The sequence below is a fragment of the Dasypus novemcinctus genome, chromosome 18 (genome assembly GCF_030445035.2).
Source record: "Dasypus novemcinctus isolate mDasNov1 chromosome 18, mDasNov1.1.hap2, whole genome shotgun sequence".
Taxonomy (NCBI): Eukaryota; Metazoa; Chordata; class Mammalia; order Cingulata; family Dasypodidae; genus Dasypus; species Dasypus novemcinctus.
Window position 1 is genome coordinate 87,717,356 of NC_080690.1, and position 18,402 is coordinate 87,735,757.

General features: G+C 43.2%; 1 long non-coding RNA gene and 1 pseudogene across 1 annotated transcript; both read right to left on the minus strand.

Annotated features, from left to right (window-relative positions):
• Positions 1-281: 281 nt before the first annotated feature.
• LOC139436896 (zinc finger protein 132-like) lies at positions 282-1,345 on the minus strand (annotated as a pseudogene).
• Positions 1,346-1,522: 177 nt separating this feature from the next.
• LOC101444836 (uncharacterized) lies at positions 1,523-5,873 on the minus strand. Its single transcript, XR_011646421.1, has 3 exons — positions 5,326-5,873; positions 4,171-4,367; positions 1,523-1,923 (listed from the first exon to the last, which is right to left on the minus strand). It is a non-coding gene; the product is annotated as an uncharacterized lncRNA (long non-coding RNA).
• Between the last annotated feature and the right edge of the window lie 12,529 nt (positions 5,874-18,402).

The following is an 18,402-nucleotide window of genomic DNA, read 5'->3' on the forward strand; positions in this document are numbered from 1 at the left end:
CGTCGCTGGCTTTGCCGGGCGACCCCGTCAGCCAAACCGCGCAACCCCTTGTGAGATCCCTCGTCTGCTGCCGGACCGACCCCTCGTCCCAAGCGGGACCGACCCCCCGTCCCAAGCGGGACCGACCCCTCGTCCAGAGCTGGACCGACCCCTCGTCCGCAGCCAGACCCCACCTCTACCGACTGAGCAAGCCGTCGCAAACTCCCTGGTGATGAACCAGGTGGGAGTTATTGCTAAAGGCTCTTCCACATTCATTACATTCATATGGTCTTTCTCCAATGTGAACTCTCCAGTGATAAATGAGGCTGGACTTTTGGCTAAAGAATTTCCCACATTTGCTGCATTCATATGGCCTTTCTCCTGTAAGAACTTTCTGGTGTTTAATGAGTTTTGGCTAAAGAACTTCCCACATTCACTACACTCATAAGGCCTTTCTCTTGTGTGAACTCTTCAGTGCTCGATGAGGCTGGAGCTGTGAGCAAAAGCTTTCCCACATTTGCTGCACTTTCTCCAGTGTGAATTCTCCAGTGCTAAATCAGGCTAGAGCTGTAGGCGAAGGCTTTTCTACATTCACTGCACTTATAATGCCTTTGTCCAGTGTGTACTTTTTGGTGCTGAATGAGGGTAGAGCTATTACTGAAGGTTTTCCCACATTCAGTGCACTCAAACGGCCATTCTCCAGTGTGAACTTTCTGATGTTGAAGGAGGTGGGAACTTTGGCTGAAGTCTTGTCCACATTTACTGCACTCAAAAGGTTGTTCTCCAGTGTGAACTTTCTGATGTTGAACAAGGTTAGAGTTATTGCTAAAGGCTCTTCCACACTGGCTGCACTCTTAAGGCCTTTCTCCAGTACGAACTCTCCAGTGCTGAATAAGGGCAGAACTGTGGCTGAAAGCTTTCCCACACTGAATGCATTCAGAAGACGTTACCTGGGTGTGAACTTTCTGATGCCCAAGGAAATTGGAGCTTTCGCTAAAGGGTCTCCCACATTTGCTGCATTTAAAAGGCCTTTCTCCAGAGTGAACTTTCTTATGCCAAATGAGGTGTGATCTATTATTGAAGGCTTTTCCACATTCACTGCATTCATAAGGCTTTTCTCCAGTGTAAATTCTCTGGTGATGAACAAGTGTGTTTGTGGCTGAAGGTTTTCCCACATTCACTGCACTCATATTCTATTCCATTGTGAAATTTATGGAGTTTCTTCAGTTTAAATGAGTGACTAAAAATCTTCCCACACTCCTTGCACATGTGGGATGTTTCTTCAGTGTGAAATTTTGGGTGATAGACAAGGGTTGATTTCTCCTTGAAGGAATTTCTGCCTGTTGGTCATTTAAAGGATCTCCCTTCAGAGTGAGTTCTCAGGTGGTTGAGGAGGGCAGAGCTCTTCATGAAGGTTTTCCCACAGATGCTGCATTTGAAGAGCTTCTGTGCAGTGTGGACTCTGGGGAGCTGCCCAAGATTGCAATTATGTGGCAAGGCCAGTCCATACTCAGTGCTCCTGTGTGGCTTATCTTCAGTGTAAATGGCCTGGTGCTAGAGGAGGTCATAGCTGTTTGTTGTGTCATTTTCACCCTCCCTGCAAGTGAAGGGCTTCTCCGACAAATGGACTCTAGAGTTCTTTGCAAAAGAGTCCCTGTCCCAGCTAAAGTGTTTCTCTCCACTGTGTTCCTTCTGGTGCTGGTGAAGGTATGTACCAAACCAGAAGTTTCTCCCACATGCTCCACACATATAGGGTTTCTCTTCAGGGTGTGTTCCTTTATGCTTAGCAACAATGCAAAATATCTTTCAAGAATGGGCCACACATATCACAGGTGTTAGCCTTATGGGCAGAATGATGTGTCATGGGGAACTTGACTTGTGGCACTCCTACAGGAATACTCTGCTTGAGAGAGGTGTCCTTATTCTCCACTCCATGCCAATAACCTGAAAGCAGAGAAATGTTGGATGAGTGTTCCACTTGGTGAGAAGGGGTAGTTTCATTAAAAATGTGTGACTGACACTCCCAGAAAGGAGTCAAAGGGATTGTTGGGGGTGTGTGTAACGAATCAGGGTAAAGAAGGGCCTGCTGTGTTGGGTTGGACTGAGCTAGGCCACAGAATAAGGAAGGCTTCTCCAGAAACAAGGACAGAGCATAGGGCACAGGCAGGGAAGAGGCAGAGCCTCCAAACTCACTCCTCTACAAACAGGTTTCCGTAGGGCCTTGGTTGTTGACGACTGGCAACAACTCTGCATAGCACTTTCTCTGTCAAGGCCCAGAAAATCCAAATACAACTGAGTAGCTGGTATTCAAATATTATTTAAAAATGTGTAACTCTCATATCTCATTGGAGATATGAGACCAATATGGGGTAGCAGTGCATGAAAAGCAGAGGAGAAGAGGCCAGAGAGGTGGGGCCCAGCCAGAAGTCAGAAGTAAAAATGGCAATAATACAGAGTGCCAGAAAGGAAAGAAAAAGATGGGAACAAGAGAAGCCACTGGCTTGGCACCAGAACCCAGAAGAAGTTCCTGATATACTTTAAGCCCATCTTCAACATGACCCATGCTCAGCTCACATTCTTCAAGACCAGGACCCCCTCCAGGCCTCTTTGCCAAGGCCAGGGTCATGTCCACCCTTTTAGACAAAAGGGCTCTTCATTCCGCTCTATTTGGCACATTATAGGACCTGCAGGGTACAAGTTTTAGGCAGAGAAAAGAAAGAAGAAAACAGCCTGGGCCCAGGATCTCAGACACCCCACAAGAGACCACAAAGAGCTTGCATCATCTTTGTAACCACAAAGAAATCTAATATTTACAAAATGAATTTTTGAGAAGAGTCTTGTAGGAACACTCAGAATGATCACTACAAGCAGTGCCACAGGTGAACCCTGAAAAACATCTTGTGGACTTCCAGAATAAAACATGAGAAAGTCTTCACATTGTTGGCTTATGCAATGACTTCTTAGAGAAGATATCAAAGGCATAAGCAATAAAAGACAAGACTGGTAATCTGGAATTAAACAAACTTTAAAATTTTGTACTTTAATGGATGTCATCAACAAAGTGAAAAGACAACCCACAGAATGGTAGAAAATATTTGGAAATTATATATCTGATAAGGAACATGTACCCAAAATATATAAATAACTCTTACAACTCAATAATAAAGACATATCACCCAAAAACATGGGCAAACAATATGAATAGGTATTTTTCTAATATAGACCTATGAATAGCCAATAAGCACATGAAAAGACGTTCAATGCGTCAGTTCTAGGAAATACAAATAAAAACCAATGAAAGTTAAGATCTGGTATAGCTCAGTGGTTGAGCATCTGCTTCCCATGTACCAGTTCAATCCCTGGTACCACCAAAAAAAACAAAACAAAACATAATGAGAAACCACTTTACACCCACTAAGCTGGCTATAAGAAAAAATATGACAATACCAAGTGTTGGTGAGGATGTGGAGAAAATGGATGCCTCACATATTGGTGGCAGGATTGAAAATGGTATAGCTACTTTGGAAAACATTTTGGCAGTTCCTTGAAATGAGCACATAGCCACACAAAAACCTGTACATGAATGTTCCCAGAAGTATTATTCACAATAACCAAAAAGTGTAAATAATCCAAATGTCCATCAACTCGTAAAGAGATTAACAAATCTGGTACATCCATACAACAGAATATTATTCAGCAATAAAAGAGAATGAAATAATGATGCATGTTACAACATGGATGAACTGCAAAAACAGTATGCTAAGTGAAAGAAGCCAGTCACACACACAAAAAATATAGTGTGTCATTCCATTTATGTGAAATGTCCAGAACAGGCAAATCTATATAATCAGTATGTTAGTAGTTGCCTAGGACTGGAGAGGAGAGGATGAGAGAGTATGAAGAGTGATGTTAATGGGTGCAAGTTTCTCTTTGGGTGATGAAAATGTTCTGAAATTGGATTATGATGGCTGCACAGGGACTGGTCAAGCTTAGTGGAATCTGTTAGCAAACTGAAGATTCCTAATCTCTGACCTATGCCCTCAAGGAGGGGCTGGGGAAGTGCACACATTCTAGCCCTGGCACCAGCAGTTTCTATAACAGGAAACCTGGAAAGGAAACCACAAGCATGGTCAAGTTCTGGGAACAACATAACTTTTCATGGACAAAAGTTATAGAAGAGAGGTTGGTCACCATGCTGGGGTAGGGCATAAGGGTGTTATCCAGTGAGGTCATGAACTCGAAGTTCTCCAGCATCACATCGCAGTATAGGTACTTCTGGGCCAAATCAAGGAGCCCCTGTGCCTCCTGGGAGAAGTACATGGCCACATCCTTGAATGTCATTGGCTCTGCAACAATGGTACTGCTGAGTCAGAAAGCCAACACGTATGCTGGAAAACAAACCAAATAACAGGCAAATTATCTTATCTGAGCCCTTGACCTATGACTCAGAGTCTTGCTACAGCATCTATCACTAACATCTTGTCTTCTTGTGACTCCCAGTCCATCTACCCAACACCCATGTAAAGCCTACGATCCTTCTTAGGTCTCTACCTCCCAAGCCCTGGCACCACTGTGCCCCTCTCTCCTCTCTCCTAGTACTCCCACTGGTCACTGCATCCAAATCAACCCAGAGGAACAACTGGGAGGTGGGTGGCACATAGGGTCTCACTCCCCTCCCACTAGCCAATTACCCTTGTGTTCCCCAGACCACATCTCCTTGGTGTCTCCCAGATCACCTCTCTCTTAGGCCTACTCTCATCCTATCTCTGTCACTTCTATGCTATTTTCTCCTCAGGAGGTTTGGTCATTATCCTGAACCCAACCCACAGCTGCTCCCTGCATTCACACACCAGCCTCCACCCCTGGAACATCTCCAGCCTTAATCTGGCATTCTCCACTCTGTTGACAAAGGGAGCCCTTTTAAGACCTGAGTACTCTCTTCTACTCAAACTATGACTCGAACTCCCCCTTTGAATAGAAGACCAGCCATTCCAGGCCTGAGGCCTGACCCCTATTCTGTTATCACCCAATATAACCAAGACCTGCGGTTCCCTTAACACTTCCACCGCAGCCTCATATCTAAGGAATTTGGTCCGTGGGACACAATCCCAGAGGAATTAATTCTCATTAATGGAATTCCACAGGATTCCATTAATGAGAACCGCTGCACACAGTCCCTGGCCCAGATTCAGGATGTTAGATGAAAGTGACTCTCAGGGCAACAGGCCCAAAGGCAGGGATAGAAGAAGGCAGAGTCACAAGACACCACCATTTCCTATATTGGCGCTCCAGGACCACGGGAACGGGGATCCTAGCAGGAGAGTACCTGGGGGACCCTTCATTTACCTGCACCGGGTCCATAAGCGACGTTGTGCACCTCAGCCGAACTTGAGGGCGGGACCGAGGCTGTAAGATGCTGACGACCTCGACGGGCCTGTGGGCTCGGCCGAACCCCCACAACTCCATCAAGCGGAGTTACCTCGGGCTGGCTGCCTCCCGCACTCCGAACCTCAGTCTTACCCGGTGTAAAAAACGTTGGGGAAACCGAGGCTTAGGGAGACGGAGCCATTCGCCGGGGTGACTAAAGCGCGGCGAAAGGCCTGGACTTCTCTCCCACAATCTTCTCCTCGGGCCGTGCGGCCTCCAGGTAGGGCGCTCACGCCGGGAGTTCTGGTTTCCAGGCCGCCCGCAATCCCGCCCACCAAACTAAAAGTAAAGCCCGCAAAGGTTACACCGGAGGTCCCGCCCCTGCCGGCCCGGAAACGCCCCTAGCCTGAGCTTTCATTCGCTCAGCGTCCGCAGCCAACTATGACTTCATTATCCTAAGACCGTCACCGTGCCGCCCCATTGTTGCCGAGGGGATTGAGAACGCACACCCTCTCAGCCGCGTCATTGCTTACGCGACGTCGAACTACAGTACCCAGAAACCCTCTCGCCGGGCGCGCCCCGGCGCTAGCCAATAATAGATCGGGACGGGCGGGGCTTCCGGCGTCGGCCCTGGACACTGTTGGGACGCTTGCGTCTGTCCATCTTCGCCTGAGGACCCGTTTACCCGGTCGGGGTCGCAGTCCCAGGAGGTTCCCCAGGCCCGCAGGAGGCACAGAAGTCGGGGAGGTGCGACCTCTACGGCTCGTACGTGCTGCGGTCGCGGCGAGCGATCTGTCTCTCCGAGCCTGGGCGTCCCAGCCGGCGAGAGGACGGCCCCGAGAGGCCACTGGGCCGCGCTGTGCGGAGGAGTGTCCGCCGGGGTCTCCGCAAAAGCCCATTTGGCCGCCCCGGAGACATAGGCTTTGGCCTTGTGCCTCCTTTACGGACCGGGGACGGAGGCTCAGAAAAGTGGCCCCCGCCTGAGGTCACCCAGCATGTGGTCGGGATGCGATGCGGTGGGCGACCGATCGATTTGGCACGGTCGAGGGAGAATCCCCTCGGACCCCTCGCAGCCAGACTCCGAGCCCCAAATTCCTAAAACTCCAACCGAGAAGCATCTGCCTGGGGTTTCCTGCGGCGCAGGCCTCGGTGTTCAGAACAGTGGGGCATACACAGCTTAATGAGATGTGGAGAGTGTAACAGAAACAGCAGTCTTCTTGTGCAAAGGATTGGAGTTGAAACTGACTTGAGAGCTTTCAGGAAAGTTCTCGTGTTTGCCCTTGAAATATGAGAATATTTGAGGAATCCTGCCTCAAATGCCAGGCTGAGTGTGCTAGGAGGCATGGAGGGTTGGGAACAGAGAAAGGATGTGATCTGAGTTAGGATTTTCAAAGTATCCTGAGTGAACATACTGGTGGGGGAGGAGTGTGGTGGGGCTGGAAGCAGGTAGACTCCTGGAGAGGCTACAGGTAAGCTGTTGACCCATTCAGAGTGAAAGCAGGAGAGATAGAAGAGGTGATGAGATTCCGAGTAAATTTTCAAGGTGGAACCCACAGTGTTTCCTGCCTCATCGGATGTGTGGGTGGGGTGAGTGGTAGAAGTGAATGTGGAGCATAATGATAACAAATATGATTTCCTGTGCATGACTTCTTTTGGTGAATTGTCTCTTTAAATCTTTTCCCATCCTATTGTGTTTTTTATGTGTGTCTTACTATTGGATTACAAGAAAAAATATATACATACAAAATGCCTAGAAGATATGTAATATATACGAATATATATATCTATAATCCTTTTAGCGGTAATCATTTTTAATTTCACTACTCTGCTGGAAAACCACCTCAAAATTTAGAGGCTTAAAAGAACCACAATTTATTGTCTCTCACAATACTGGGCAATTCTTCCTTTCCTTATGGTTTTGTCTAGGGTAATGCAGTGGATGTAGTCACCTGAAAATTCAACTAGGAGCTCTTGGACATTTCTGACCACAGAATTATGTTACAAAACTGTGTATGACTCAGTTTCCCTGTTTCATAAAATGTGGTTATTATTATAACTTACCTTAGAGGATATTCTAAGAATTGAAGAAGTTCAGTGTGTAATGGATTTTGAACGGTCTACATAGCATGTATCATGTGTTTGTTATAGTTCCCATTTTCCAGATGATGGGTAAAACCACCTTTTCAAGGTGACCCAGCACTATAATCCAATGGTGGGATTAAACTTTGACCCTGTAAAAAAGTTAAGTATCTAAAAGGCTTTGGTTTAAACAGAATAAGATTTGTTACTATTTAGATATTTAGCCTTATTAACTTATGACTTTTAATTAAAAATAGTACTTCATTAAATTTAAGAAGCTATTAGGGAAATGGATGTGGCTCAACCAGTTGGGCTCCTGTCTACCATATAGGAGGGCCAAGGTTTGATGCCCAGGGCCTCCTGGTGAGGGCAAGCTGGCCCACACGGAATGCCGGCCCATACAGGAATGCCACCCTGCGCAGGAGTGCTACTCTGTGTGGAAATGCTGTCCTGCACAGGAGTGCCAGCCAACATGGAGAGCTGGCGCAGCAAGGTGATGCAACAAGAGACACAGAGGAGAGAAAATAAGAAGACGTAGCAGAACAGGGAGCAGAGGTGGCGCAAGAGAGTAATAGCCTCTCTTCCACTCTGGAAGGTGCCAGGATTGGTTCCTGGAGCCGCCTAATGAGAATATAAGCAGACACAGAAGAACACACAGCAAACGGACTCAGAGAGTAGACAACAGGGGGTGAGGTGTGGAGGGGAATAAATAAAAATAAATCTTAAAAAAAAAAATTAGTGTATGGATTTAGCAAATTAGTTATCACAAAATATTTAAATATTACTTTCAAATAATAAAAAATCCGTTTATGTGAGAATGATTACACCAAGTATGTAAAAATTATTCTAGATCTGTGTGTGTGATTTGTGCTCTTTTATGGATTTTATGACTCAATAACAAGTTTTAAAATTCATTTAGTAGCTGATGTGTGAGTTTGGGTCTTTTGCAAAGCAGAATCCAAGATGGGATTAGACATGCAAGAGATACTGGGGAAAGCACCAGTGAAGGAAAAGGGGGAGGGAACTGGAGGAGACAGCAAGAACCTTTAGACCATGATGAAATTCCAACCTTATGAAGGAGAGGGGAGAGGAGGAGGTTTGGGTAGGAACTTGGAAGAGCCATAGACTGCAATGGTGTTCTAAGAAATTCTCAGTCAAACCAATGGGGACTCCTCAACCAGTTTCTCATCAGATTAGTCCCAAATCTTGGGAAAATGGGCTTATATTAATATCTCTGTTGTGTTCAGTCATTGGCTAGGAGCAGCCCATGGGAGATGTGACCTCGGTCTGAATGTGGTGGTTGATTCACAGTGCAACAGTTAAGGTTGTCAACCCAATACACTTCTCACAGGAAATGAATGGCACATTTTCCTGCCTGCTGCCACCACCCCCTTGCTGTGCACTGAACTACTTCTGCACAGTGATTCCTGGGGCACCGCCAACATAGTTCCCCTGTGCCTGTATTACTGAGAACCTTAGAACACTTGTAAGGTAGGATGAAGATCTACAGCCCCAACACAGCATTTGATCCTGGGCCGTAGCTGGTACTCAGTTATCTCCCTTGACTATCAATTCCAAATTCCTCTCACACTTAACCTTTTGGCAGGTCTTGGTGTCTTACCTTGGGCATTTTCACAAAAACCTACTGAAGAATGTACTATTCTCATCACCATTTTAAAATTAAGGAAATTGAAGCAGAAATTTTGTAAATTGCCCAAGAATACAAACTAATTGTCAGTTGTGGTCGACTGTGAAACTACCAAGTCTAAGTTCCAGAGGCCAGATTCTGTTGCATCTATAGATCACTTTGGGGATCACTGACATCCTAACAGTATTGCGTCTTCCAGTCTGAGAATTCCAATAAAGAGAAAAACTTTAAAGATTTGTTTTGACTTATTTCTCCACACTCACTCGTTTTCACTTGCTGTGTGTGTTCATCTTTTTTTCTTTTTTTTCCCCTCGGTGGCACCAGGGACTGAACCCAGGACCTCCGATTTGGGAGGGAGGCACCTAATCGCTTGAGCCACTCTGCTCCCTGCTTTGTTTTGTCTCTCGTTATGTTTTCCTCCTAGTGTCTTGTTGCATCAGCTCACTGTGCCTTCCCATTGCATCAGCTCACTGTCTTGCTCGTCGTCTTTAGGAGCAACGGGAACCCAACCTGGGACCTCCCATGTGGTAGGTGGGAGCTCAGTCACCTGAGCCATATCTGCTTCCCAAGAAAAACTTTAAAAGGAACCAAACATAAATACTGGAGTTGAAGACCAATAACTGAAATGAAAAATAACTTAGACGGTTTCAACAGAGATTAAGGCTGGCAGAAGAAGAATCAGTGAATGAGAAATGATTCACACTGAGGAGCAGAAAGAAAAAAAATTTTTATAAAAGCAAAGACCATCAAATGTGCCAGTATACATATTATGAGAACCAGAAGAAGAAGAAAGAAGGAATATTCAAGAACATAATAGCAGAAAACGCTGCAAATGTAACAAAAGACATGAATGTGCACATTCAAGGAATTTCAAAGAGGATAAATTCAAAGAGAAACATAATCGGACATAGCAGTTAAGCTGACAAACGTCAAGGACAAGGAGAGAGTTCTGAAAGCTGCAAGAGAAAAGCAACCTGTTATATACAAGGGAGTCTCAATCAGATGGAGTGCTGATCTTTCACAGAAACATGGAGGCAAGAAGGCAGTGGGATGAAATAAACTGCTGAAAGAAAACAGATGGGGCAAGTGGATGTGGCTCAAGCAACTGGGCTCCTGCCTACCACATGGGAGGTCCCTGTTTCAGTTCCCAGTGCCTCCTAAAGGAGACAGCAAGCTGGTGCAACAGGCAGGAACAGCAAGCTGACACAACAAGAGACACAAGAAGAAAAACATAATGAGAGACACAACAAAGCATTGAACAGAGATGGCTCAAGTGATTAGAGTGCCTCCCTCCCACATTGGAGGTCCCAGGTTCTGTTCCTGGTGCCTCCTAAAGAAACAAGGAAGACACACAGCAAGTGCAAACAAGTGGGTAGGGAGAAATAAATCTTTTTTTTTTTTTTTTAAAGAAAACATTTGGGGCCCCTCCTAGTGTCTGAGGCAGAAGTTGCATGGCTTCTTACCTTCCCTGCCCAGAATTGTATGGACAAAACCTCTGCAAAGTTGCTGTTCTCATTTAATCCTTGCAACAATTTTACATGATCCATTTTACAGATGAGATGTGAAGTGACTTGCATCTCACTGGGAAGTAGTGGAGCCCACATTCGAACCCAGGACTAAAGTCCTAGAGTCCTTACCCTTTGCTAGGATGGGATTTCCGAGATGGCCACACTTTATTTTTAAATGGACACAGCCCTGAAGCAGACCTCAGCTTTCTCAATGTAAAATGGGGGGTAATAAGAGCTTATTAAACCCCCATCTTAAAAATGAGATTGATTATGAGAGATGAACAAAATGAATGTGAAATAAAGCATCCAAGTTTTTCCTGGGAAAAAAAAACAACAGTTGGCATCTAAGAATTTTATATCCATGAAACTCTCCTTCAAAAATGAAGGAGCGATTAAGACATACTCAGATAAACAAAGGTAAGGGAGTTTGTTATCACTATACTTGCCCTACCAACAATGCTAAAGGGATTTCTTCAAAATGAAAGGAAAGGACACTAGACAATGGATCAAAGCAGTGTAAAAAAAATAAAACTTCCTTGATAAAAGTAACAGTGTAGGTAATTACCAATGTCAGTACTATTGAACTGACTTTTTTTGGTATATAACTCCACTTTTACTTCTTACAGATCTAAAATGCAAATGCATTGAAAAAATGATAAATCTATGGTTTGGGACATAAAAGTCCAAACATACAAGTACAACAAAAAGTGGGGAGACTAAGGGTTACGAGAACACTGTGTGTGTATACTATTAATGTTAAGTTGGTATCAAATAAACCATGATTGTTATAGATTTAGGATGTTAAATTTTATCCCATGGTCACCACACACAAAAAAATGTATGAAAAATATATCCAGAAAAAAAATGAGAAGGGACTCAAAATGGTATACTACAAAAATCAAATAAATATGAAAGTAGCCATTAATGGAAGAATTGAGAGTCAAAAAAAGGTTAAGACTTACAAAAAGCATGGAACAAAATGGCAGAAGAAAGTTCTGCATCATTAGTAGTTAATTTAAATGTAAATGGATTAAACTCTCCAGTCAAGAGGCAGAGATTGGCAGAATGGATAAAAAAGCATGACCCAACTATATGCTTTTTACAAGAGACTCACCTTAAATTCAAAGACAGGTGTAGCAGTTTGATACTATTTATGAATTCCAAAAAAATATAGATTATGTCTGTAAACTAGTCAGTTCCTCTGGCATGATAACCCTTTGACTGTATTAGATTCAGCTGAGACATCTGGTTAAATTATGTTAAGATTAGGGGTCTGATCCAACCGCAACTCAGCATCGAGTCCAAGCCCTCTTGGGGATAAAACAGATGCTCTGGGAAGCAGATGTGGCTCAAGTGATTGGGCTCCTGCCTACCACATGGGAGGTCCCGGGTTCAGCCCTGTGCCTCCGAAAGAAGACAGCCAACTGGCGCAACGGGCAGCTGTGGTGAGCTGATGCAACAAGATGACACAAGAGACATGAGGAAAACTTAATGAGAGACACCACAAAGCAGGGAGCAGAGGTGGCTCACGGTGCCTCCTTCCCACATCGAAGGTCCTGGCTTTGGTTCCCAGTTCCTTCTAAGGAAATAGGAAGACGAGCAGACACAACAAGTGCAAACAATGAGTGGGTGGGGAGAAATAAATAAATAAACTGTAAAACACATTAAAAACAGACACAGAAGTAAACACACAGAGAAGAACACAGAAGAGAGAAAGCTCATTAGACATGGCAGACGCCCCGGGAAGAGAAATGAGCCTGATAGTCTCCAGCTGACCTTGTGAAGAGAACTGAGCAGCTGAGCCCAGAAACGTGCCCTGGAGAGAGAGATGAGCCTTATACCAGCCTACAGCTGAGACTGGAAGAAGCTAGGACCATGGAGCGTTAAGGGGAATAAGGAAGGCTGAACCCTTAGAGACATTGCCTGCCATCTTGCTCCAACACTTGGCCAGTGACTTTAGGTGAGAAAGTACCTCTTATGGTACCTTGAGTTAGACTCTTTAGACCTTGTGCCTGTAAGCTCCTACTCCAAATAAAACCCTTTTTAAAGGCCATCAAAGTTCTGGTACTTTGCATCAACATCTCTTTGGCTAACTAATACAACAGGGAAGTAGTTGTGGCTCAAGTGGTTGAGCTCCGGCTTCTCACATGGGAGGTTCCAGGTTTGGTTCCCAGTGCATTCTGAAAAAAACAAAAATGAACAACAAGCAAAACAAATGAAAAAAACAAATCAGGGAAGCCAATATGGCTCAGTGTTTGAATGCTGGCTTTTCACATATGAGGTCCTGGGTAGTTCCCAGTACATCAAAAAAAAAAAAAAGTGATCTGGGAGTAGCTATACTAATATCAGATAAAATAGACTTCAAGTCAAAAATTGTTGCAAGGCAACTCCTACCCTCTGGATTATTGGCCTTATCCCAGCCAGCTAACGGGGAGCTGAAGAAGGTCAACCACCTACCAGGGAGCCAAGAGTGCTTACAACTGCAAGCAGGAGAACTGCATCCATCACCTTTGTGGGATCTAAGCCCCCTCTTGATACAGAGGGGGAGTGGACATAACCATCCCAGAGTCCACAGGATGGAGGAATAGATTATGGATTAGAGTGGACGTACTGATATTCTACTACGGAACTATTGTGATTAGTAATGGAAGAAATTGTAGCATTGATGTGGAGAAAGTGGCCACGGTAGCTGCTGAGGGTAGGGAGAGAGAAGAAGAGATACGATGTGGGGCATTTTCAGGACTTGGAGATGTCCTGGGTGGTACTGCAAGGACAGATGCTGGACATCGTATGTCCTGCCATGGCCAAGTGGGTGGACTGGGGGAGAGTGTAAACTACAGTGTAAACCATTATCATCCATATGGTGCAGCAGTGCTCCAAAATGTATTCACCAAATGAAATGAATGTCCCACAATGATGAAAGAGGTTGTTGATGTGGGAGGAATGGGGTGAGGGGGGTGGTGGGTATATGGGGACCTCTTATATTTTTTGAATGTAACATTTAAAAAAAAATAAAGAGAAAAAAATTGTTGCAAGGGACAAAGAAGGTCACTACATACTGATAAAAGGGCCAGTTCAAGAAGAAGATTAACCGTTATATAAGCATCAAATGGCAGAGAACAAAAATAAAGCAAATGTTAACAGATTTGAAGGGAGAAATAGTTCCACATTAATAGTACAAGTCAATACACCACTTTAAATAAGGAAAAGAAAACTTGAAAAGTACTATAAACCAACTAGACCTAACACATATATGGAATATTTCTCCCAATAGCGGCAGAATACACATTCTTCTCAAGTGCACATAATCATTCTCCAGGTCACAAACAAGACTCAATAAATTCAAAGATATTGAAATAACACAAGGTATTTTCACCAGGCACAATAAAATGAAGCCAGAAGTGAAAAACAAAGGGAGAACCAGAAAATCCACAAATACGTGGAAATTAAACAGCGCACTTAAACAACCAATGGCTCAAGGAAGAAATCACAAAGGAAATTAGGGAATATCTTGAGGTGAATGAACATGAAAACACAACATACCAAAACTTACGGGATGCAGCAAAGGCAATGCTGAGAGAGAAAATTATAGCTCTAAATGTTTACAATAAAAAAGAAGTAAGATCTCAAATCAGTGACCTAACCTCAAAAGCGAAGGATCTGAAAAAAAAATGTGAAGGATTGAAGGATCTAGGGGAACAGATGTGGCTCAAGCAGTTGAGTGCCTGCCTCCAACATGGGAGATCCTGGGTTCAGTTCCCGGTGTGCCTCCTAAAAAAGACAAACAACGAGCAGACGTTGAACAAAAACAACAGGCAGATAAGAAAAAAACACAACGAGCAGTTAATGAGCAAAAGCAATGAGCAAGACAACAAGCAAAACAACAAGCAGACAATGAGCAAAACCAAACAAGCAGGAAGCAGCTGTGGCTCAAGCAGTTGAGCACCTGCCTCCACATAGGAGGTCCTGGGTTCGGTTCCCAGAGCCTCCTAAAGAAAAAAAAAAAGACAACAAGCAGATGAGAAGGAAAAAAAAAAGCTGACAATGAGCAAAAACAACAAGCAAACAGACAAGGGAGCCATCTTGCAGAGGGAAGTGGAGGATCTAGGAAAAGAAGAGGAAAATAAACCCAAAGTGACAAGGAAGGAAATTAAGAGTACAGCATAGGTAAGTGAAATAGAGAAAAAAACAATAGAAGCAACAAAACCAAAAGTTGGTTCTCTGAAATGACCAATGAAATTGACAAGTCTTTGGCTAGGCTGACAAAACAAGAGAGGACACAAATAACTAAAATCTGAAATGAAGGGGGGACATAACTACTGACTCCCCAGACATAAAAAATAATTGTAAGTGGATTCTATGAACAACTGTACACCAACAAATTAAATACCCTAGATATAATGGACATATTCTTAGAAACACAAAAATTACCAATACTGATTCAAGAAGAAATATAAGCATACAATAGACCAATAATAAAGAGACTGAATCAGTAACCGCAAACTTCCCCATACTGCACCCCCGTCCCCCCAAAAAAAGCCCAGGATCACTTGGCTTCACAGGGGAATTTGACCAAACAGTCCGAGGAGAATTAACAGCAATCATACTCTAACTCTCCCCTCCAAAAAAGTGAAGATGAGGGAATACTTCCCAAATTATTCTATAAGACCAACATCGCCCTAATACCCAAACCCAAACCCAAACGATACAAGAAAAGAAAATTGCAGACAAATATCAGTTATGAATATAGATGCAAAAATCCTCAACAAAATACTCGCAGACCAAATCTGACAGCACATTAAATACACAGCATGATCAAGTGAGATTTATCCCAGGTAGGCAAGGGTGATTTGAACATAAAAGCAATGTAATATATCCCATAGATGGAATAAAGGAATAAAGCATATGATCATCTCAAGTGATACAGAAAAACCATATGACAAAATCCAGCAACTCCTTCTTAATAAAAACCCTTAGAAAACTAGGAATAGAAGTAAACTTCCTTACCATGATAAGGTTATATATGAAAAACCCACAGCTAACATCATACTCAATGGTGAAAGACTGAAAGCTTTTCCTCTCAGTGCAGGAAGACAAGGATGCCCACTATTACTCAATATTGTACTGAAAATCTATCTAAAGCATTTAGGCAAGAAAAAGACATAAAAGTCATCCATACTGGAAAGGAAAAAGTAAAACCTTTCCTATTGGAAGATGAGATAATCCTATATATACAAAACCCAGAAAAACATATAACAAAGTTACTAGAGGTAATTAATTCAGCAAATGATGGGGTACAAGATTAACAGGCAAAATTCAGTAGTGTTTCTATATACTACTAATAAACAATCTGAAGGGGAAATCAAGAAAAAAAATCCCATTTACTAAAAACTCAAATATCTAGAAATGAATCTAACCAAGGATATAAACGATTTGTACATGGAAAACTACAAAACATTGCTAAAAGAAATCAAAGACCTAAATGAATGGAAGGACATTCCATGTTCATGGGTTGTAAGACTAAATATTGTTAAGATATCAATTCTACCCTAAGCAATTTACAAAATCAACACATGCAATCAAAATTCAACAGCTTTCTTTGCAGAAAATGGAAAAACTAATTATCAAATTTATTTGGAAGGGTAATGGGCCCCAACTAACCAAAACCATTTTGAAAAAGATGAAGTTGGAGGACTCAAATGTCCTAACTTTAAAGCTTTTTTACAGGGAAGCAGATGTGGCTCAAGTAATAGAACTCCTGCCTACCACATGGAGGACCTGGGTTCAATCCCTGGGGCCTCCTGGTGAAAAAGAAGAGAAAGCATGCCCATGTGGCAAGCTAGTGCCTGCATGAGTGCCCACATGGTGAGCCAGTGCCCCAAGCAAAGTGAGTCATGCAGGATGATGACGCATCAAGAGAGATACAAAGGGGAAGCGGCTGTGGCTCAGATAGTTGGGCTCCCGTCTACCATATGGGAGGCCCTGGGTTTGCATCCTGGGTCCTCCCTGTGAAGGCAGGCTTGACCACACACTGCAGAGAGCCGCCCAGCCCACAAGCGCACCAGAGAGCTGGCTCAGTCAGGTAACACAACAAAAAAGGGAGACAAGCAAAAAACACAGAAGAGCACGCAGCGAATGGACACAGCAGACAGCAATCAAGCCGCAAGGGGGAAAGGGAAATAAAATAAATATGGATACAGAAGAACACACAGCGAACAGACACAGAGAGTAGACAGCATGCAAAAAAAAAAAAAAAAAAAAAGCCACAAGGGGGGGATAAAAAAAAGAGAGACAAGGGGAGAGTTAAGTGCAGCAGAAAACAGCAACTGTGGTGGCACAATTGACAGGGAACCTTCCTCCCTATCAGAAGTCTCCAGGATCAAACCCCGGTGAATCCTAGAGGAGAGAAAATGAGAAGATAACACAGACAGCAAAAACAGCAGGACAGGAGGAGGAGAAGGGAGGAAAAGAAATAAATCTTAAAAAAAAAAAAACCCAAAAAACAAAGAAACAGCATGGTACTGGCATAAAGTTAGATACATAGACCAATGAAATCAAATTGAGTTCAGAAATAGATCCTATCATCTATGGCCAATTGATTTTTTAAAAACATTTATTCACCTTCTCCTCCCATTGTTTGCACTAGCTGTCTGCTTCTCTTCTCTTTAGGAGGCACCGGGAACCAAACCTGGGACCTCCCGAGTGGGAGAGAGGCCCTCAATGACTTGAGCCACCTCAGCTCCCTAGTTTGTTGTGTCTCTCATTGTCTTTCCTCTTTGTGTCTCTTTGTTGTGTGATTTCATTATGCCAGCTCACTGCACCAGCTCACCTTCTGTAGGAGGCCCCGGGAACTTAATCTGGGACCTCCCACGTAGTAGGTAGGAACCTGATCGCTTGAGCCACATTCGCTTCCCCCAACTGATTTTTTACAAGACTGCCAAGTCCACTTAATTGGAAAGAACAGTCCCTTCAACAAATGGTATTGGGAGAGCTGGATATCTACATGCAAAAGAATGAAGGAGGACCCCTATCTCACACTTCATACAAAAATTAAAATTGGTCAAAGGCATAAATATAAGAACCAAAACTGTAAGACTCCTAGAAGAAAACATATGGAAGCATCCTCAAGACCTTGTATTAGGCAATGCTTTCTTAGACTTTACATCAAAAGCACAAGCAACAAAAGAAAAAATAAATGGGACTTCATCAAAATTTTTAAAATTTGTGCATCATGAAAATAAAGACAAGCTACAGAATGGAGAAAATATTTGGACACCACATATCCAGTAAGTGTTTAATATTCAGAATATATAAAGAAATCCCACAACTCCAAAACAAAAAGATAAGTCACCCAATTAAAAAATGGGCAAAAGATTTGAATAGACAGTTCTCCAAAGAGAAACCAATGGTCAAAAGACACATGAAAAGATGCTTATCATCTTTAGCCATTAGGGAAATGCAAATCAATACCACAATGAGATACTATTTAGCATCTCACTAGAATGGATTCTATACCACATCTACTATACCACTGGAGAGGATCTGAAGAAATAAGAACATTCATTTTTGGTGGGAATGTAAAATGTTGTAGCAACTGTGGAAACAATTTTTAACGGTTCCTCAGAAAGTTAAGTATAGACTTACCATAAGACTTTAATTAGATACCCACAAGAATTGAAAGCAGGTAGCAGGTACATGAGCAGATATTTGCACAAAGATGTTCGTAGGGACATTATTTACGATAGCCAAAAGATAGAAGCAACTCAAGTATCCTTCAACAAATAAACGGATAGACAAACTGTAGTACTTGGATGTAAATGG